At 39.6% G+C, this 23,019-nt stretch overlaps 1 long non-coding RNA gene across 1 annotated transcript; it reads left to right on the top strand.

Moving 5' to 3' along the window:
* Positions 1-440: 440 nt before the first annotated feature.
* LOC109461037 (uncharacterized) lies at positions 441-20,566 on the top strand. The gene is made up of 5 exons (XR_016019271.1): positions 441-6,211; positions 12,678-12,889; positions 15,540-16,310; positions 18,839-19,091; positions 19,453-20,566. It is a non-coding gene; the product is annotated as an uncharacterized LOC109461037 (long non-coding RNA).
* Positions 20,567-23,019: the final 2,453 nt, after the last annotated feature.

The raw sequence follows: 23,019 nt of genomic DNA, 5'->3' as shown, positions 1-23,019 counted from the left end.
GAGGAGGGGGAGGAGGGGGAGGAGGAGAAAGAGGAGGAGGAGGAGGGGGAGGAAGAGGAGGAGGAGGAAGAGGAGGAGGGGGAGGAGGGGGAGGAAGAGGAGGAGGAGGAAGAGGAGGAGGAGGAGGAGGGGGAGGAGGGGGAGGAGGAGAAAGAGGAGGAGGGGGAGGAGGGGGAGGAGGAGGAGGAAGAGGAGGAGGAGGGGGAGGAGGAAGAAGAGGAGGAGGAGGGGGAGGGGGAGGAGGAGGAGGGGGAGGAGGGGGAGGAAGAGGAGGAGGAGGAAGAGGAGGAGGAGGGGGAGGAGGGGGAGGAAGAGGAGGAGGAGGAAGAGGAGGAGGAGGGGGAGGAGGGGGAGGAGGAGAAAGAGGAGGAGGGGGAGGAGGGGGAGGAGGAGGAGGAGGAGGGGGGAAGGAGGAGAAGCCACAAGTACAAAGACGACAGGAAATAGGAAAGAAGTAAAGAGCAGACAAGAGAGGACATCAGAATTTTGGAAGCTGTAAAGCAGAGGAATGAGTGACAGTTAACATTTCTAGACCAGAGAAAGCAGAAATCTAAGCTAGCATTGGGGAGAGGCCAAAAAAAAAGTCAATTTGAACCTTCAAACTCCCAAAGACTCAAAACTGAAGGTATAAGAAACCTCTGGAGCTAGGGGAATTGTTAAATCTGGAAGTAGGAAGTGGGTTTGAAAGTTTAATATAAGCAGCAATTGGAGCCCAGGACCCCCTTCTTTGCCCCCTGCAGCAGAAGGATGGAATTTCCCCGACTATGGCAGACGAAGGGTGTTTTAGTCTCTGGAGAGATTAAACCAGAGGGATCTGATCCTGGAGATGTCAGAACAGCTGAGAGAGAAAGTGACTGATGAAAACAGGGGGTTAAGTGAAAGTTGACACTGATTTGTGAAATCCCCTTCCTGGCCCCCTTTCCCATCTGGCTGCCAGGGTGCTGACAGCCAGGCTTCTATTCCCCCGAGAAGGAGAAGGCAGGAGTCCTTTCTGGGGAGGCCGGCCAGGCACAAAACTTACTTAGTGACAGAGTCTGGGATTCTCCAGAAAATGGACACCGTATCACTAGAGTAAAACCCACCCATGGCAAGTCCTCTGCCCACCATTAAAACTACCTCCATGAAACAGGAATATGCACCAAGAATGAGAAGTAAGTCTCAACAGTAAGACCAGAAGCTGAAGAACAGCGGAGCCATGACTTCAAAACATTCTGGGGGGAAATAATATTCAAGTTATAATGTTATAGTCAGAAAACAACGGATTAAATATGAGGTTAGCATAAAGACATTACCGGGCATTAAAGCTCTCAGAGCATTTTCTCCTGGTCTTTCCCAGGAGGACTTCGGAACCTCTGCTCCAGCAAAATGAACAGGAAAGCAAGAAAGAGGTAGGGATAAGCGCCAGGAAGCAGGGATGCTAACACAGTAGGAGAACAAAGAGGATCCTCGGGAGGATGAGAAAGGCCCACAGCCAAGCCATGCAGCCCTTCTACAGAGCAGCCAGGACTGCTGGGCAAGAGCATGCAGGGCTCCGGGAAGCACATTTTCAAGAAGAAAGCTGCACTGATAGAATAGTTAATGTGTTTGAGTGAATTTAAAGGAGAGATTCAGTTATGTTAGAGAGTTTGGTGATACATTATTGATTGACCCATGGAAAACTAAGCAAACAAGAAATAAGTCATCTACAGCTTCATGTAACACAAAACGTTGTTAAATAAAGGAAAGATAACATGTGTGGCTTAACTGTGATTTGTACTTAGATAGCTATAATATGACAAACTGAATATACTGATTTAAATCCAAACTCTGATGTAACTATAGTGAGAGGGAGATGGGGATTGAAGTGGAGAGTGGGGTACACTGGAAGAGCATATGGTGTCATATTTAGAAGATCAAGAAATAGTAGGTAAGCATGTTATATAGATTGAATATAGTAAACAGCAGAGGAAACAACAAAAAGTATATTGGTTTAAAAAAACAACCACCACGCTACAGCACAATATGAAGTTTCAGAATTCAGGGGGCAAAAAGAAGTTCCTAAAAGCTTCCAGAGAGGTTAAAACATAATAAAAATCAGGTTTCATACAAAGAGGTTTGGGTGTGGGAAAGAATGAGATGAGAAACAGGTACCCCTGTTTATATGAAGCCATAGAATCATCTGATTTTTAAAAATCGTGTCCTTGTGTTACTTGATAACAAATGAAACTTCAATTTAAAATTTTAAAATGCTGTTAATTCAGTGCCCATAGATGATATGGCCATGGTTCTCGAGGAAGAAATGATCTGTGGGTCTCATTTTGAGAAGAACTGCTCTGAGAAGAGGGGAAATGACGAAGGAAAACTTTGCAAAGAATTAAACATATAACTATGCCCTTGAGCCTTGTGTGTCAATAAGGCCTGATGGAAAAGGGAGTCATACAGAGTTCAAGTGCACCGTTCACGAAGCACTTACGCAGCACCTACTCTTTCTACTGCTTCTGTCAGGTCAGCAACTTTCTGTGGATTTCACTGGGAGGACATGGGAGGTCTTTGTGGAACTTGATCTTGCCCTTCCATAGCAACAGCTGGTTTTTGGTTATGGCATTTCAGATATCCAACCCATCATTTTTCATCAAGGAATTGCCAAGTTACATTCCTTCCCTTTGGAATTTCTGTTGCCTTTGGAGTTTTCCATTGCTTTGTGAAGACTCTGGTTTCTAGAATTCGGATGAGATACCACATTTCAGTGGGTGTTATGGGATTACTGGGGGTAACACTTGATATTCCAAGTGTATCTGACCAGTTCCATTCTCTCTCTGATATATAATACTATCAAGATAATAGCAAAATTGACTTCCTGGAAGCTCCATTGCACTAATGTCTCATATTGAACTTACTCTCAACTTGGATCTAAAATGCTTTTAAACCTTTTTCACACATACAACTATTAAGCCTGGTCTCATCAAGTTTATATTTGGATTCATGTTTCTGGCCTTACGTTTATCCACTTTAAATATGAAGTATGGTCTGAGGGATGCTTTTAAACTATATTCTGTCATTTATCACATATTTCTCCTATCTCAACTCCATGTCACCCACCAATTTTATAAACACCCCGTTCTATATAGTATTTATCCAAGTCTCTGATTAAAATGGTGAGCCAAATGGGGCCAAGGAAATCCGTTGGAACATTTATCATCCATTGATTAATCAGTTTTCAATGTACCAAGTTGTCATCTTAACCAGCACAAATTTCCCTAGCATGTGCACTGGATATGGTGTCGAATGGCTTGTTGAATTCCATCACTTTTTGTTCTGCTGGTCTAGGAATTCTTTCAGAAAAAGAAAATGTGAATAATTTTATATGACATTTTATATTAACACATTCTGGCTGGATAATCACCATTTCTCCGTCTGAAAATTGCCTCACGAATCATTCTAAGACATTAATTTTAGAATTTTCCTGAAGATTGCTGTCAAGAGTTAAATAACCTACTTTCTTTTCTTGAAAAATCAAAACCATATGTGGTCATGTGCTTCTAGCACTTCCCTTCCCTATGGTTCTTCAAAAACAATTGACAGTGTGTCACGTATCTTTTCAAAGCAATCTCAGTATTCTGAGACACAATTTTCCCAGATCAGATGATTTTTTTGCACATCTTGGGTTCAGTTCCTACTTTTCATTCATTCTGATGATTATTTTCATAGATCAAATGAAAATAAGCCCACAGATCAAATGAAAATAAGATTTGAAGAACATTAACAACTGCAAATATATAGAGGACAGTAAGGAGAGCCAATTCACTGATAGTAAGGAGCTATTTTTGAACCTCAAAAGATCAGTAATTGTATCAAATTTAAATTGACTACAGCCTCCTACTAAAAGACAAAGATTGCCACGTGGATTAAAAAACAAAATCCAATTATTTCCTGCTCACAATTTGACAAGAGATACAGAAAGGTTGATGGTTAAAGTATAGAAAAAGATACTCCATGCAAACACTAACTGAAAAAAAAAGTGTATTAATATCAAACAAAGTCGTCTTTTTGAGGAAGTCATTCCTATATAAAAAGAAAGCTATTTTATGATGTTCAATTCACCAGGAAGTAACAGTTCTAAATCTGTATTCATCCAATATATAACTCGAAATATGTAAAACAAAATTTGAACAAACTAGAGAAGTAGAAAAATCTAATGTCATAGTGAGAGAACTTAAGACAACTGTCTCAGAAACTAGTAAATGGAGTTCTTGACAAAATTTCAACAGGAATACAGAAGATATGAACAAACTTGACCAAATGGACACATATAAATCAGTGCACCCATAACTTCAGGGTAAACATTCTTTTTCAGACACATGTGCAATATTTACAAAAATATGGTGGGCCGTTAAGTTAATTCTACCAAATTGAAAAGTTTGATAACACAGAGTGTCTTATCTGTTACCTGACCACAGTGCAATTAAGACAGCATCTAATAAAAATACTCTCATATGTTTGAAAATTAGGATATAAATTTCTAAATAGCCCATGGGCCAAGGAAAAATGGAAAGTAGAAAATATTCTTATCTGAATTATAATGAAAATACTCATTAGCTTTTCTGGGATATAATTTTTGCTGTGTTTAGCAGGAAGTTTATAACCTTAAATGCATCTATTAAAAAAGAAAAGAAAGTCTGAAAATCAAATGACATAAGCATACAAATAAGGAAGTTAATAAAAGGACAAAAAATAAATCTAAAGAAAGTAGGAAGAAAGAGAAATAAGAATAGAATAAAGAGGGTCAATATATTTTGTTAAGACACAAATAATAAAACATAATTCCAGGTGAGGTTTTTTTAATAAAAATGAGAAAAGGCACAAATAACTATTATCAGAAATTAAAAAGCATATACTTTCAGACTTGTTCAAATATTAAAAATTTTAGCAGTCTATTATAAACAAATGTATCCCAAAAGTCTGAAATTTAGATAAAATGTAAAATTCCTAGAAAATGCAGCTTATTCAAGTGAACACAAGAATTAATAGGGAAATCTGTATAGTCCTGAACCAATTGAAGAAGATGAATCCATAATTTAGAACTTGCCACAAATACACTCTAGACACATTTGGCTTCATATGTGAGTTTTTTCAAACATGTGAAAAAGAAATATCACCAATTTTATACAAAGTATTCCAGAGAGAAGAAAAAGAAAGAATACATCCCAAATTGTTTTATGAGACCAGCATAGAGTTGATACTAAAACTTGGAAAGAACTATAAAAGAAAAGGAAATTACAGGCTAACTTTGCTTATTAGCGTAGATGAAACAACCCTAAATAAAATACTAGCAAAATAGTTAGCCATATAGAAAAGGGGCTTATATCCTGAGTACATAAAAACGTTTAGAGATCTGTAAGAAAGAGACCGACAACCTAACAGAAAAATGCACAAGAGACATGAACAGAGTCAAATATGCCTTCTTCCAAATGTCTGGAGAGGTCATGCTGTTCCTTTCGCGGTTTGCAAGGACTAAGTTCTAAAGAGGAAGAGAAGGCAGATACAGTGTGGGAGGGAAAGCAGTGCTCCCATTTCTCCAGCTTTTCCCTTTCACCCACATGGCTGTGCAGGCTGCTGCTAGCCAGCTTCTGGGACACTAGGCTACTGCTTCTCTTTGACTGGGCCTCGTCTCGGGCCACCATCCTAGTCCAGAATTGCTTCTTTTCATGGTGCAACCTTGATTTGACCCCTCCTTAGGACACCGCTATCCATATTGGAGGCATTTCGTTAATGTCAGGGTAGCAGACGCAGCTGGTGCCCCAGGGATCCCCTTGACCACCTGCAGGGGCTCTGTGGCCAATCCAAACTTCAGCTGGCTCTGGAGCTAGATAACCTTTATGTGTTTGGGGCTTCCTTGCAAGGAGGTACCTGCATGAGGTGCCCTCCCCGCTGTCACCCCAGAGTGGCCCAGAGCCAATCACTGACAGGGAGGGGATATACAAAGGACCCATTCTCACCTCTAGGGGGATAGACTCATGTTCCCCCATTAGATGTGGGTAAGCATGGATTTCATCTGAAACCACCACATTGCTTAACTCCCCTCTTTTCCCATCTGTTTTCCTCCCTCCCGGCGAGAGTGCAGCAGAGAACGCAGAGCACTGGAGGTCTGCCCTCGTGACAAGCTAACAAGTGAGACTGCCACAGTTTCATGGATGCTGGAAGAAGACAGGAGCGTTTGTGTCAGAGACAAGAGGTACTTACTACCCACATCAGTGCAGTAGATGGAATGTCATCATTGTGGCACTGGCCCCGTCCCTTATTCTCAGAGGGCCAGAAGACGCCACCTGCATAGTATTACAAGAGAAACACCCTGAGTTTAGGGACCCTGAATCTTTTATAACCGGAAGTGAGTAAGCCTGACCTTTGTTGTGAGGGCTTTCCAAATCTGTTAACCATAGAGTCTTAAAAAGACATCCAGGATACAGAATACACACGGCCAATTGCTTTGATCTCAGAACGTACAGAAACATGAGAGATGGAAAGAGATTTTCACTCAACTAGTCTCACTTCTACATCCTCTTTGTGTCTGAAATGATTTCCCATAATTACACCACTTTGTCAATGACTCTGATTAACCCGACTTACAGAGATGGGGACCAAATTATTCAATTTGCTGTGTATGGGATTAACTAATTAATCAATAGTACTCCAGGAGAAGGCCAACTTGTAATATTGACCTCAACTATGAACCCCAGGTTCTCAGGCTCAATCAGCTGAAGAAATCCTTAAACTTCCAGTGTCTACCTTAGAAAGTCGGGCTATCTCCCTTTTGTTCGTATCGACCCTTGCGCTTTGTCTGAGGCATGAATTCAGATACACAGGCTATATTAGCAACTGCAGGGACTCTGTCTCCGCCCTCGGGAGGAAGTCTTGGGCAATTCTACCATCCGTGACTGCGCTCACCAGTTAGTTGAGACGCCCTGAATGCCTTCAAGGACGAGGTGATCGCCCTCATCACTTCAGCTGCAGTCAGGGACAAATTCTTAGTGCCTTTACAGATTGTATGACGCCTGTTATAGGGGTCACTCCTGCAGGGTACATGTAAATGATTCCGTTTTTCCTCTGAAAATCTCCCCCAAGCAACAAAGAGAAGCCTAATGTAGGAGAGCGCTCTTCCATTTTCTGAGGGCTGTATGATCATTTCATGATGTTTCCTGAAACACTTAAAGGTCTCTTATGATTAAACCTAAATCACCATGTTTTGGGGGGAGGGAGAAGAAGTTATATCTGCCTTCCATGTAAATACAGTCCTGGGGGCATAGATGACACCCCTGCAAAGAAAGTGTTGTTTACATGCTGTTGACAGTGTCTCCAAGGTGGCCTCCTGGCAGGCGGGGAGGTTTTAGGGTGCTCAGTCCAGTTAGAATAATTGAGGTTAGTTCTTACTTTGAAGGGCCTGGTGGGGCCAGTCTGGCTGCACTCTTCATTTTCATTTTGAAAGTGTGATTGTTTACCACTTGCCACCTTGGCAGTCGTCAATCCAAGTTATCCTGCCCCAAATAAGAATATATTTGTCCCTCAGTATCCATGGGAGATGGCTTCCACGACTCCCACAGACACCAAATTCCATGGGTGTTCCAGTCCCTTATATAAAATGGCATAGTATGTGTATATAAGCCACACACATCCTCCCATGTGGTTTAAATCACCTCTAGATTACTTAAAATACCTAATGCAATGTGAATGCTATGTAAAGAGTTGTTCTACTGTATTGTTTAGGGAATAATGACAAGAAAAAAGCCTGTGCATGTTCAGTACAGACGCAACCATTGTTGGCCTAACTATGTAGTACATGCAAGGAATAACATACTATTTGTTTTCAAATATCTTCGAACTGCAGTTGGTTGAATATGCGAATGCAGAACCCATGAATACAGAAGGTCAACAGTATTAGGCTGAGAATCACAAGACCTCCATGAGTTAAGTATCCTGTTTTGACAAGATTCCAGTGGCAAACTGATAGCTGATTAAAAGGGGTGCACCTAGCAGTCATACCAGAGAATGCTAGGTGCAACAAGTCCAAAATCCTACAGGGCACCTCCAAGTGGGTGCTACCTTCCTTTGCAAGAAACTCAAATCATCAAAATTACTAATTGCAAAGATGTGTAGCTCAAAGGAATGATTAAAATTGAGAGGTCCCAAAAGCCCTAGAACTTCTCTTTTCTTAATTATTAGTTTTTAATTTTTCAATTGCAGTTGACATTCAATATTATATTAGTTTCAGGTGTACAGCACAGAGGTTACACATTTACATCACTTATGAAGTGATTCCCCCAAAAAGTCTAGCACCCACCTGGCACCATACATACTTGTTATATTATTGACTGTATTCACTATGCTTACTTTACATCCCCATGACTATTTTGTAACTACCAATTTGTATTTCTTAATCCCTTCACCTTTTTAACCCAGCCCCCAACCCCCTCCCACCTATCACCCCAACAAACCTAGTACCCATCTGACAGCATACATAGTTATTACAATATTATTGACTATTTTCTATGCTATACCCTACATCCCCATGATTACTGTGTAACAACCAATTTGTACTTCATAATCCCTTCCCCTTTTTCATTCATTCCCAATCCCCTCCCATCTGGCAACCATGTTTGTTCTCTGTATCTATAAGACTGTTTCTGTTTTTTTGTTTGTTTATTTTGTTTTTTAGATTCCACATATAAATGAAATCATGTGGTATTTGTCTTTCTCTGTCTGACTTATTTCACTTAGCCCTCTGGGTACATCCATGTTGTCATAATTGGCAAGATTTCATTCTTTTTTGTGGCTGAGTATATGTACCACATCTTCTTTATCCAATTGTCTATCAATGGACACTTAGGTTGCTTCCATATCTTGGCTTTTGTATATGAAATGTCCCTCTTTGTCTCTTGTTATAGTCTTTGTTTTAAAGTCTATTTTGTCTGATATAAGTATTGCTACCCAGCCTTTTTTTTTTTTTTTTTTTTTTTGCGTAAGTTATCTTTCTTCCATCACTTTACTTTAAGTCTTTGTGTGTCTTTCAATCTGAAGTAGGTTTCATGTAGGCAACATATGGGTCTTGTTTTCTTCTCCATTCAGTCACCCTATGTCTTTTGATAGGAGCATTTAATCCATTTACATTTAAAATAATTATTGATAAGTATGTAGTTATTGTCGTTTTTTATTCATATTTTGATCTCTTTTGTTCCTCTTCTTCAAGAAGTCTCCTTAACATTTTTTATAATACTGGTTCAGTGGTGATGAACTCCTTTAGATTTTTCTTGTCTGGGAAGCTCCTTATCTGTCCTTTGATTCTAAATGACAGCCTTGCTGGGTAAAAATCTTGGTTTTATGTCGTTGCTTTTCATCACTTGGAATATTTCCTGCCGCTCCTTTCTTGCCTGCAAAGTTTCTGTTGAGAAATCAGCTGATAGTCTTACGGGAGCTCCCTTTTAGGTAACTAACTGCTTTTCTTTTGCTGCTTTTAAGATTATTTCTTTGTCTTTAATATTTGACATTTTAATTATGATATGTCTTGGTGTTGGCCTCTTTGGGTTCATCTTGTTTGGGACTCTCTGTGCTTATTTGGTTTATATTATGTTGGTGCAAATGTAATTGAGGTTTAGAAGGTTAAAATAATTGCAAAAGCCACAATTACTTTTGCACTAACCTAATATGTCTATTTCCTTCATCAGGTTAGGGAAGTTTTCAGTCATTATTTCTTCAAATAGGTTTAAAATCCCTTGCTCTCTCTCTTCTCCTTCTAGTACCCCTATGATGTGAATGTTGTTATGCTTAAAGCTGTCTAGAGGTCACTTAAACTATTCTTTTTTTTTTATTATTCATTTTCCTTTTTGCTGTTCCTATTTAGTGGGTGTTTTCTGCTACCTTTTCTTCCAGATCACTGATTAGATTCTCTGCTTCATCTAATCTGCTCTTGATTCCATCTATTTTTTCATTTCAGTTATTGTATTCTTTATTTCCGACCAGTTCTTTTTTATGGTTTCTATCTCTTGTGTAAGTTCTCACTGATTTTATCTATCTTTCCCCTAAGTTCATTGAACATCCTTATAACCAGTGTTTTGAAATCTGTGTATTGTAGATTGCTTATAAGGCTCTTTGTTATATAAATAACCTTGATAAGATAGTTCAGAACAAAGGTAGCTAGTGCCTGTGTTCCTAAAACATACAGAAATATGAGAGACCCATGAGAAGTACCTCCTGATAAACATTCTCTCTGCAAATCAATTTTATATGAATCTGTCTCTAGCTCCACTGCTTTGGAAGTTAAGACATTGAAAATAAAAAATAAAGAGCTGGAGGTCAAGTTTGAAAACCACAATCATAATCATTATGATTATTACTGTCTCAGTCTGTTTCAGATGCTATGATAAAATACCACAAAACTGGGTAGCTTATAAACAATAAAAATCTACTTTTCACAGTTCTGGAGGCTGGAAGTATGAATTTATGGTACCCACATGGTCAGGTCTGTGTCTGGAGAGGGCCTGTTTTCTGGTTCATAAATGGTCATCTTCTCATTGTGTCTTCATATAGGAGAAGGGGCTGGAAGATCTGTAAGGTCTCTTTTATAACAGAATTAGTCTCATTCATGAGGGCTCCACCCTCATGACCTAAGCACCTTCCAAAAGCCCCACCTCCTAATATCATCACTTTGAGCATTAGAATTTCAATATCTGAATTTTGGGAGAACATAAATATTCCGACTATAACAATTACTGAATTGTTTCCTATAATTTTGTAGATTATTATTTAAAGTCAAATAATAGTGGGAAGGCCTTTTTGAATACCACAAGGGTTTGGCTGTCTTTCCTGGTGCTGTAGTTGATAAATTTTAACTATTGAGAGAAAATGGGTATTTTCCAAGGGAGCAATGTCAATAGAAACATTTCTAAATGAGAACATGCAGATTAAATGTTTAATTCAGCTAGCTCTGCTAACTACATCATTAGCATAAATCACCTCAAAGACCTCTCTATATTTTTCTGTCTACTTCAATTCGTAGGGTCTTTTTTTAAAAATCACTAAAGCTTACAGACTCTGTTTCTTGGTTTAGACATTATTACCCTCCCATCAAAAGGTTCTCCATCACTTGGAAGATGGAGAAGTTCAATTCCATGATGTAGAAAAGGCAATGAAGAGTTGTTATGGAAATGAAGGACTCATGAGTTTTCATAGATCATAGATGGAAACCACAGGGATATGTCTGTGTCTGCATATTTAATACACGTGTATATTATACGTGCACATTTAAAAGTAAATGTTCCACAGTCCATCCGGAATTTTATGCATATTTCCCACTGTTTTACGCAAGTAATTCTTGTCTGTCTTAGAAGCTTAAATGCATGCCATCTGTCACATGGCTCTATCAATCAGCTCCGGCTGTCACTCCCTCTTCAGCACCCAGGAAATAGAATACGCAGCTTGATCAGCAGGAGAACATATTTGGTCAGGAGCTTTTTAAAAATCAAAGTGCATCCTCCAAATTAGTAACGTTAACAAAAAATTCAAAACAATTTAAAAGAGTTTTATTCACCCATGGTTTGCAAATCAGGGGTGTAGCCCTCAGTAGAAAATGAAGACGTGTTCCAAAATGGAGGAAGGAAGGTGGGTAGGACTAGATTTTAAAGGCAAAAGTTGCAAAGAACTGATGATCAAAGAGATGGATTGCTAGGGGAAACCAGACCACAAGCTCACATTATGTGTTTTCAGTAGTAGGCTGACTCAGCATTCAGTAAGTGGAGCTGTGATACAAGAAGGATGTGTAACATATGAGTAGGCACTTGTCAGCACCCTAGTTGCAGTTCGGGCTTGTAGAACAAAAGCCTCTGGGTTACTTACCAACAGAAATCAAACAGCACAGACCCTGTTCATTCTGCAGGCAGTTTCCAAGTTCAAGGTGCAGAGTCACGGTCTGTAAGCAGTCCCAGAGTTCCAACTGCAAAATTCCAAATGTTGGGCTACAAATTATGACATTAAAGATCTTATAAGTCCTCGTTAACTGTCTCAGTGACTTTAAAAATAACCATTTTCATGACTTCAATATAAAAAGATAAGAGAGGGAGGATGACATACTATAAGTAAGCAGACTTCTATTTTCTACTTCTCTCTTATAGAGAGGTTATGTTTTCAATATTATAGGGAAAAGGGAAGCGAGTCTCAGAAAGGTTAATTACCTTTTAAAGGTCACAACACCCAGGAAGTGGCAGCACAGGGACGTAATCCCAGGTCTGATTTCCTCTCCTTGTTCTTTTCAAGGAAACACACTCTTAAGCTGTAATGATAACACCACCTAAACAGCCTGAACCTGATTTCTCTCTCCATTCAGGAGATTTACAACTCTAAGCCGGGCCACTTCAGAAAAAGCCCTGGCCTCACCCTAGACCAACTGAACCAGAATTTCTGAGGAACAGGAACAGATTGCTACCACTAAAAGTTCTGCAGATAATTCTAATGTGCATTCACGTCTGAGAACCTTCAGTCTAGCTCAACTCATTTCTTTTTCAGCACCTCTTGAATGTTTTGCAATCACTTCAGTCTCAAAATATAGGAACCAGTGATTTAACATCCCACCTCCCCAACCTTTCTCCTCTTCTCAGAAAGATGGTGCCTTGATTCACTGGGGCTCAAAATCTTAGTGTTTTCTCTTTTTCTTCCAGGGCTTTCAAGGAGGAGCATTTAATTACTTGCGTGTTGTTACCGAAGGGAAGTTAATTAATTCTCTTAACAGCTTCAGTTCATTCTCCTGGTGATTACTGCTTCTGCTACCCCCCATTGTAGCTTCTTCGCGTGAAGGAGAACCGAGAAGGAGCTATGGTACTGGTTATATACCTGTTGCATTTCCATGACTGACATCAATTTACTCTGGAAAGTAAGTTTCCTCTTCTTTTGTCAACATAAGAAATGTCCAAACCTGTAGATAACTTTTTATTGGAGTTTATTTGAGCCAAACTGACAATGTACGTCAGGGAGCAAGATCTCAAAAGCTCCTAAGGATAACAGGTTTGCAGCTTCTTTTACTCATTTGAAATTAAGGAGGGATGTAAGAAAAGATTACATGGAGGTGGGAGAAAGCAAAGTAGGGAATGGATTACAGGACGGTTAAGATATGTGCTCCGTTGAGGGTGCTTCCAGGCTTATTTCAAAGGTGTCTGAGCCTCGATGCACAGAAACAGCTAAGAGGATTGCTTACGGCAAAGAAAAGGCTTTCACTAAAGAAGTTTTATGCCTGGGGTGTGACTACCCACCATAACCTGCCCAGTTAGGAATTTATGATCAGATCACCACGTGAGGTTACTTTTTGTAGAACCCTTTTATTCATTCACACTTATTCGTAACTTTCTACCAAATATTCTTTAAAACAATACCTTGATGTTAACATAATCTCAAATTAAGGAAACTCAAACAATACTTTATATGCATGAATATAAAGCAACCCTGAACATAAGGTAATTTTCCCCAGGATAGGGTTTTTTTTAATTGAGGTAACTGGTTGACAACATATAAATTTCAGGTGTACAATATTATAATCGGATATCTGTATGCATTGTAATGTGGTCACCACCAAAAGTCTAGTTTCCATCTGTCACCATATTTTGACCCCTTTATTTATTTCATCCCCCTTCACCCTCCTTCCCTTCTTGTAACCACCAAACTGTTGTCTGTATCTATGATTTTGTTTTGTTTCATTTGTTCATTTGTTTCTTTTATATATATTCCACGTATGAGTAAAATCATACAGTTTTTGTCCTTTTCCGTCTGACTTATTTCACTTAGCATAATACCCTCACGATTCATCTATGTTGTTGCAAATGGCAATATTTCATCTTTTCTTATGGCTGAGTAGTATTACAAGGATAATTTTTTGGCCCACTTGAATATATACATTTTTAGAGATGTAGATGAAATTGTCACATTTCAACGTACAATTTTTAATGTTAATTTAGTTGCACACATATCAATTGCATATTAAATAATGTTTAATTAATATGCATTATAAACACAGAAAATTGTATAAGATATACCATAGTTTTGTTTAACTTAGAAAGATTGCTTTCTTTTGTTTAATATAAAAATATTTCATTCTCATATTTCCTGACAAAAATGTATTCAAATGCTTTATATATACTTTTTACAGCAATCTCTGTCATTATTAGCGCTATTTCACATTTTTCTAGTGTAAATTACCTTTATGACCATGTAATTTTTGGTGATATAGAATCCACATACGATGCTATAACTGAAAAATTATATCCTAAGTTGTGTGTACACATTTATATAATATTTATGCATTTATTCAGCAAGTATTTGTTGAGCATATGCTATGGGCTGGGAACAGATCTAAGCCCTTTCATGTGCTGGAGATACAATCGTAACCTTATGGCATATGATGGAGTTTGTAGTCTAGTGGGAAGACATACAACAAAAGTCCATCACGTGTGTTCTGTGAAATACTGTGAAGACAAAGAAGAAGAAGAAGGAGATTCGTGATGGAAAGTGAGATGCTCTCTTAGGGTATCAGGAAAAGCCTCTTGGAGGATTGGATTCACCATTTATTTTCTCTTCTGTATCTGAAGCTTTGACATCTGAGGTCTTCCTAACCCTACAGGGCCTGCCTCTCCTGGGTTAGCCAGTTCCTGGAGATAGTAAACAGCTCTCCTATTAGCACGTGCTCCAAATGTAAGCCAACAGATCGACAGCTGACACCCAACCACCTCCTTTATTGAGCCCTCACACTCCAGGCCACTACCTACCTGCCCTAGTCACTCGGGCCAGGTACCAGACACCTAGGGACAGTCCTGGTGCTGCAGAGTCCACTGAAGTTATTCAAGCTAGCCAGTCCTAAGCCTGCTTCTCCTGTCTTGCCATTCTTTCCCGTGGAAACCACAGTCTAGGCTCTTGCCCACAGTCCCATCCCCCACCTCCTGCCTGGCCTGTGTTTTCTCATGTGGCCCAAGATAGTGTGGCATGCCCCCTCCTCTTGGCAACTGTGAGCAGCAAACTGCCTTTTCCATGGCACTGGTTTTCTAATCCGTTGGACTTACTATATCTCACATTTTCTATTAATAGTTAAAATAGAGGGAGTGACATCTGAGGAGAGACCTAGATGAAGTATGGAGTGAGATGTGAGGATATCTGAAAAAGAACATTCCACGCAGGGAGAACTGCATGGGTTCTTGGGTTTGTTTGAGGAACAGCAAGCTGGCCATGTGGCCAGAGCAGTGGGACCCAAGGGGGGAACTCTAGGAGGTAAATCAGAAAGAAGGCAGCGGGAGTATGTGCAGTGAACTAAACAAGAGCAGTGCTATCCACAGAATGTTTGTGTCCCCAGAAATTCATTCATTGAAGCAATAACCCCAATGTGAGAGTGTTGGCGGTGAGGCCTCTGCGAAGTAATTAGGTCATGAGAGTGGAGGCCTCATGATGGGATTGGTGCTGTCATGAGATGTGACTTGACAGTGGGCAGCTTTCTTTCTCTACTGTATGAGAATACACTGAGGAAGCATCTCTCTGTAAACCAGGAAAAGCCATCACCAAAAACCGAATCTGCGGGCACCTGATTTTGGACTTCCCAGACTCGAGAACAGTGAGAAATAAATTTCTGTTGTTTAAGACACCATTGATGGTATTTCTGTTATAGCAGCCCAGACTGACAAAGGTAGGCAGCCCCATGGTCCATCCGAGACTGCCAGCAATGGGACTGCCAACGGGGAGAGGCAAAGAGAAAGTCTAGATATTGAATTACTCCTCTAGATAGTGAGTAACTTTTGTCAAGGGAGAGACGGAAACACACAGATAGTTCAAATCTCCCATGAGGTAGTTCTCAGTACAAAAGGACCAATAAATGACTCCCGCGAAAGACAGAAGAGAAATCTTGTTTCATTATCATGTTACCCAACTATAATGGATTATTGTGTTGAATTATGAGAAAAAACACTATGTTTCCTCAAACGAGAGCAATTACAAAATGGCCTCTAGATCATCCTCCTGCCACAGATCTTATTTTGCATTTTGACTCAATACAGCTTCTTTCCTCTTAGTTTTCTTAAAATGGGGAAAAATTTAGGCCAGAGGCATTATGAACGAAGTAGGTCAGAACAGTGTAATCTTTGGCCAGGATTTATGCATGTTTGTTTAAATGCAATACTCGTTATGCATGTGGCGGGCACAATTAGTATGCAAATTAATTAGACAATCTTTCTTGCATAACTTATCACTGTTCCAGGCATGAGGGAGGCTCAGAAGTGTAAAACGGTGGTCAGCTCACGGAGTCGGCCTCAAGCTAAGCAGAGGTAAAATAACTGATATAGAGTAAGGAGCAAAATTGTGTGATATATATTCCAACTTTTCTATACATTCAGAAGAGAAGGAGATAAGAAGTAGTGGCATAATGAATGGAAACTTGATTTTCAATTTAATTTCGACATTAAACAAAGTGTGAGATTCACATAGAAGGATGGTGGAGAGACTGCATGAAGGGAAAAAAATATGAAAGCAGATAAGATCATGAAGTTTCTGGACAGTAGAGAGTTCAACCGGATTAGAAAGAGAAAAATATGAAAAAATATGTATATGCTTGTTTGGGATCTTGAAAACAAGATAAACTAGCATTCGTGATAACTGGAGGAAAGACAGAGTTATTGGTCATTTTTATTTTTTAACAAAGTAGTGACATGATGTGAATTATATTTAAGGAAGGTCTTTCTGTCAGAATTAAGCTACATGGTTTATCAAGGGCAATAGATGTGAGGTATACTAATTTCCTAGGGCTGCCATATCAAAGTGCCATAAACTGTGTGCTTGAGAACAAGACAAATTTATTATTTCAAGTTCCAGAGGCCAGAAGTCCAAAATCAAGGTGTTGGCAGAATAGCTTGCTTCTGGAGGCTCTGAGAGAGAATTTGTTCCGTGCCTCTTTCCTTGTTCTGGCAGCTACCAGAGATCTTTGGCATTCCTTGTCCTGTAGACACATCACTCCAATCTCTGCCTCCAGGGTCACATGGTTTTCTCTCCTAGTCTGTGTCTATGTCCAAATTTCCCTCTTCTTACAAGGTCATCAGTTATTGGGGTACAGCCCACACTGATCTATAGTCTCATCTTAATTTGATTACATCTGTAAAGATCTTATTTCTAAATAGGTCATATTCACAAGTACCAGGGGTTAGGACTTGAAAACATCTAACTGGGGGACACAATTAAATCCACAATGTGAGTATTTGGTGCTCCCATAGTAGATGCTATGGACTGAGTTGTGCTCCCCCAAATTCATATGTTGAAGTTCTAACCCCCAGTATAATGTAATTTTGGAGATGGGTGCTTTGGGGAGGTAATTCGATTTAGATGAGGTCATGAGAGTGGGGCTTTCATGATGGGATTAGTTTCCTAACAAGAAGAGACTCCAGAGAGCTTGCTCTCTGTGCCATGTGAGGACACGGAAAGAAGGTGGCCATCTGCCAGCCAGGAAGACAGCCCTCTCCAGGAAACTGAATTGGCCGGCATCTTGAGCTTGGACTTCCCAGCCTCCAGATGGTGAGGAATACATTCCTGTTGTGTAAGCCACCCAGTCTGTGGTATTTTGTTATGGCAGCCAGAGCTGACTAAGGCAGCAGGTTGGAGGTGACTCATTCATTTAATAATTACAGTGGCCCCTGCCAAGTGGGAGGAATTGAATGCTATGGGCCACGCGTTGCCATTGATTTATTACTGTATTTATACATCTATGTATATCTGTGTCTATTTGGTCCTCATTTTATTCCCAAAAAGGACTTAGGCATCTAATGTGACCACAATAGAAGAAATGGAAAAGTGAGTAGGAATGTGATCATTCGGAGGGAGAAGAATTAGGAAACAATACCTGCAACTCCAAAGCAACAAATGTCAAACATGTCAAAGAAATGGAAGATTCCTGACAAAATATAAAATACACAAATAAAATTAAGACATAAAAAAATGGAATTAGACCAATTGCTATAGAAGACAGTGAAAAGGTGATTAAACAACTTCCACTAAAAATGTGCTAGAACCAGAGGGGCTCATAGCTGAATTTTACCTAACCGTTAAAAAAACCCCAGATGATTCTATCATTTCTTAAGCTAGTTTCAACCTCAGGAAAAGAAGGAAAACTCAGTGGTTCCTTTCATAAATCCAGCTTAAGTTTAGTATCAAAATTTTATAATTATAGTACATTAAAAAAGATAATCATCTGTACTAAATATCGGTGGAAAATTATAAATAAAATATTGGCAAATAAAATCCAACAATGCATCAAAAGACTAATGCACTATGACCCAATAAGAGCACAAGGCTTATTTTTATGACCAGGAAATCTGTCATCCTACTTCAGCTCATTAAAATGAAAGGAGACAGCCTATAATTAGAAAAATAGGTGTTGAACATTTATTTAATGAAACAGAGCAAGAATTCTTAATTTAAAAACTCTACGTGATGGGAGAATAGAGAAACAATATTTATGTCTAAACAACAGACAAACAACATATATTCTGAATGCCCAAACACGAAAATCAGGAACCAGTCCAGGATGCCCGCTATTATTACCACTACACAGCAATGGTATTTTGGAGATGGGTAGTAGACAGACCTTCGATGGTCTCCAATGCTCCCTGCCTCCTGGGATTCATGCTGCTGTGCAATCCCCTCCCAAGTGTAGGCTGGCCCTGGAGACTCGCTTTGAATGACTAGAATCAGGAAAAGATGATGGGCTGTCACTCCCAAGATGAGGTTACAAAAGACGGTGATTTCTGTCTTGTTCGCGTCCTCTTACTTTCTGTGGCTCTTCTTCTGCTTGCTTCCTCTGATGAAGTAAGCTGCCAGGTGGGAAGCTGCCCTGTGGAGAGGCCCATGAAACAAGGAACATCCACCAACCAGTGATAAACCAATAACCAAAAAGATCTGGCTCTTACCAACAATTACTTGAGTGAGATTGAAAGTGGATCCTCCCCACCTTGAGCCTTGAGATGGCAGCAGCCCTGACCACCACCTTGATTGCGGCTTGTGAGAATTACTGAAGATACAGACCCAGTTAAACTGTGCCTGATTCTTTACCTACAGAAATGGTGAGAAATAAATGTTGTTGTTTCTTACAAGAAAACCAAGGAATCTGCATTTGTTGCCTAGGGGTGGGAGAAGCATTATTAACAAAATAAGGAAAATGGCTTAGAAAAAAAGGAAAATGAAAATGATTGGAAGAAACGTATTGGAAGGCTAATGAATTTGGTCATTGGAAAGAGGGTTGGATGGCGTAAGAGTGTTGAGATCTTGCTTCCAGGTATATCCTCTTTTGGCTCCAATAAACTTTCTATAAAAATTCTCTACACGTTTGAAAATGTGTACATTGACAAGGTTGTGGATTCTGCAAAGCTGGCATCCTAACAAAGCTGAAACCAAGGGTGCATTTGTTTTCCCTCTATCTCTCAGGTACCACTGACTGTCTGCTATCACCTCAGATGATACTAAGTTCTGGACCCTGAATACATAATTGTCTTCTGCTTTAGAGGCTGTGGTTTGGCTTGTCTTCTGAATTCGGTGGACACGGGATCCAATGAAATTGCATGTCCCATTATTTCTGTGGACTTTATGGAAAAATGAAGGCCATGAGAACCTTTGTGTTATAATTGCTGAGGCCCTGAAGAAATTGCACACATGCCAGGTGGAGACTACCTAGGCTGCAGCTGCACAGTAAATCCCAACTCTACTGAGGCACCGAGAAGTCTACAGGTGGGAAGTGAGCAGAATAAGACATGAAAGGGTCCTTGGTTGTATTTTTAAAAGAAATTCGGGCTTTACGTTTCTAAGTTTACAGGGCAAGAAAATTTAATTTTGGACTGCAGTATCTTTGGACTTCAACCTGCAATGGGATTTAACATTCAATTCTCTTTGGAAATTTGAAACTGAAAGAGGCGTTTACATTAAAATCCGGGATACCTCAATTGTTATGAGTTGAATTGTGTCCCTCCCAAAATTCACGTTATGAAGCCCTAACTTCCAGGACCTCTGAATGTGACTGTATTTAGAAATAGGGCCTTTTAAAAGGTGATTAAGTTGATGAGGTCATCAGGGTGACTCTAATCCACTCTAACTGGTATCCTAAGAAGAAAAGATTAGGACACAGGTACATTGGGAGAGCCCTGTGAAGACACAAAGAGAAGACAACCATCTGCAAGTCAAGAAGAGAAACCATGCCCGCTAACACGTGATCTGAAACTTCTAGCATCCACAATTGTGAGACAATGAGTTTTTGTTGTTCGGCAGCTGTGGCACTTTGTTATGGCCCCCCAGCAAATAGTACAGCCATGTGGTTGGGTTTCATTACGGAGGTATGTCGATAAATTTTATTAGTGAAGGGACAGTTGTTACGGGAAAATGGCCCAAAGATGAGAACAGAAATGTCCTGCGAGATTGCTGAGCTCCTCCCCATGGGAGATTGAGAGTTAAGCCCAAAGAGTGAATAGGTCAAAATGGGAAATGTTACAAAGCATGTTTTATTATTACTCTTGATGTTGTTTATCCTGTGAAGAAAACGTAACTGTGATTCCAGGCCTGTCTCTGCCTTTCATTCGTTTCACCCCAAGGTGGCAGTGCTGTAGTGGTAAGTTCTATTGGTCAAGTTTAAAGACTACCCCAGGGAACTACTCTTTTGATTGAGTAGGTTTACGTTTCTAATTCTGAGAATGGGCCAGCAGACATATGAGGTCCTCTATCCAAGCTTGTTCCCCCACTTTCACTTCAGTTATAAAAGTGATACTTTGATTTCCCGTCTGCTTTATCTTTTATTACTCCATTTCTTCACAATAGGATGTAGGGGGGAAATGCTCCCTCAAAGACACCAACAAATGATTCCATGTGTTGACATTTTCCTTTCTAAAGAGTTAGTTTTTTTGAGAGTGGGGATGCTATTGTTCTTGGACAACTGGCAGGCTTCGCAACGTTCCCCGTGTCACCCCACAGTCTAGGAACGAGTGTAATTTAAAGACAGTCAGTGACTGACTTTCCCCTTTCTATCTTAGACTACCCTATAACTTGGGAAAGCCCAACTTTTGTAACGTATATTTCATTTACTAAATTTTCCACTTAATGCCAAGTCCAATTTAATGTTAATTTTAAAAATCTTGATGTGGCTAAAAAGTATTTAATGCTTTATAGTTTATAAAAGAGTACATAGTTGCCTTCCTTATCTCCTCACCAGAAGCAAGAGACACAGATGGACATTTTGTAGACATGACGGGATGCAAAAACACAAAATCCCAAAAACTCTAGCACCACAGTACACTGTAGATTATCGGTTGTTTACCCTCGCGACCACGGGGCTGACTGGGAGCTGTCACCAGTGCCACTGCCCAGCATCATGAGAGAGTGTCATACGGCATACTGCTAGCCCAGGAAAAGGTCAAAATTCAAATTATGATTTCTACTGAATGTGTATTGCTTTTGCACCATTGTAAAGTTGAAAAATCATAGTCAAACCATCGTAAGTCAGGGACCATCTGTACTTTCATGCATATTATTTGATTATCCCCATATTGTGGATGACTCAGAGGGCTCATATGAATTACAAAGCGTTACAAAGCTAATCAGTGGCAATCACCCAAGCCTCACTCTTCTGGTTTTAAGTGCAGGGATCTTCCTACTATATAATGCAGTTGCTTTGCGAACATTCATTAACCTTGCTGTTTGATGAGGAGTCAGAAAAATAGTGAGCTCTAAACAGACGACAATATATTCAATTGCATTTGTGCTTAAACTTGTGTGAAATGCAATTTAAAAGAATGCAGGAAGTGTAACATACTTAAAGCAGTGTGGGATCTTATTGCTGGAATATTCAACCTCACTTTGGCTGGTTCTAAGGCAAATAAGCATCATTATTTTCTCAGCAGTATCTTAGAGTTAGCAACAGTTACATCATCTTTAAATGAGGAAATGCTCTGACTTCTCCTAAACAGTTCTCCTCTCCAAAATCAGAGAGGAAACTTCAGCTCCAAGAAGCCACTCACACTATTTCTGGTTTGTAGCACCTCGCAAGTCCAGCATGTCTGGTTTGCCCACGCACCTTCCCACTTCCTTTGTCCCTTCTTTTTCCCACCTTCACCTTTTGTCTGCTGTAGCTGAGGATGCGCCTGGATCAGAAGAGCAACTTTTAAACTCCAGCTTCTTCCCTTGCAGGCCTGACCCTAGCAAATAAATCAATGGAAATCTGGATTTTTCTTCAGTGGGGGCCCTTCGTTGCCTCCTAGTCACCTTCAACTGTTTTCTAGTCCCAGCCCACCACCAAGAAACCAGCATCTTAACTCCAGAAGATAATTTCTCCTAAAGTGCTAGTGAGTGAAGGCCCAGTCTTGTGTAAGATGACGTTTACACATTTTAAACTGGAGCCTTCTTGTTGGGCCATAGTAGATGCACTGGTGCAAATACCTGCCCAATAAGCTTGGGGGATAAGATCAGTTTGCCCAGGCACAGCTGTTCACAGTTTTTCTATCATAATACAGAGGTAGTTTTTATATTGTTCCCCTGGATGACCAAGTCTGCTGCCAGGAAATAGATCAAATAAAACAAAATAAAAATGAAACACTCTATCTCGGAGACCTCAAATAAATGGCAATTTAACTTTAGCATTTTGCAGGTGAAATTGTATTGTGCTGTGACACATAAAGAAAGCCCTTATCATCCAAAGCCCTAAATTTAGAGGGTGATAAAAGTCTTCTACTCTTTGTTTCTATGGCCCTCTATTTTCAAACCTTGAATCACCCAAAAATGAATAAAGAAATCTTTGTGTCTGCAATTGACACGTGTTTATTTGAGATGCCATATTTATCCATCTTCATAAATTACTATTAAGTAAGTTATATAAAATAATGTATTATTAATGTATTATTATCCCAGTCTGTTTAATCATATTTTCAGCTATTTTACTGAACAGTTAAATAGGTTTAAAATCACCTTTTTACTAAAATATTACTAAATATTATTTATTTTCTGTGATAATCTTCT

The sequence above is a fragment of the Rhinolophus sinicus genome, chromosome 16, assembly GCF_057876585.1.
Source record: "Rhinolophus sinicus isolate RSI-liver-muscle chromosome 16, RSI-T2T, whole genome shotgun sequence".
NCBI classification, from domain to species: Eukaryota; Metazoa; Chordata; class Mammalia; order Chiroptera; family Rhinolophidae; genus Rhinolophus; species Rhinolophus sinicus.
Note: the sequence above shows the minus strand (reverse complement) of the source record. Positions and strands in the feature narration are given on the sequence as shown.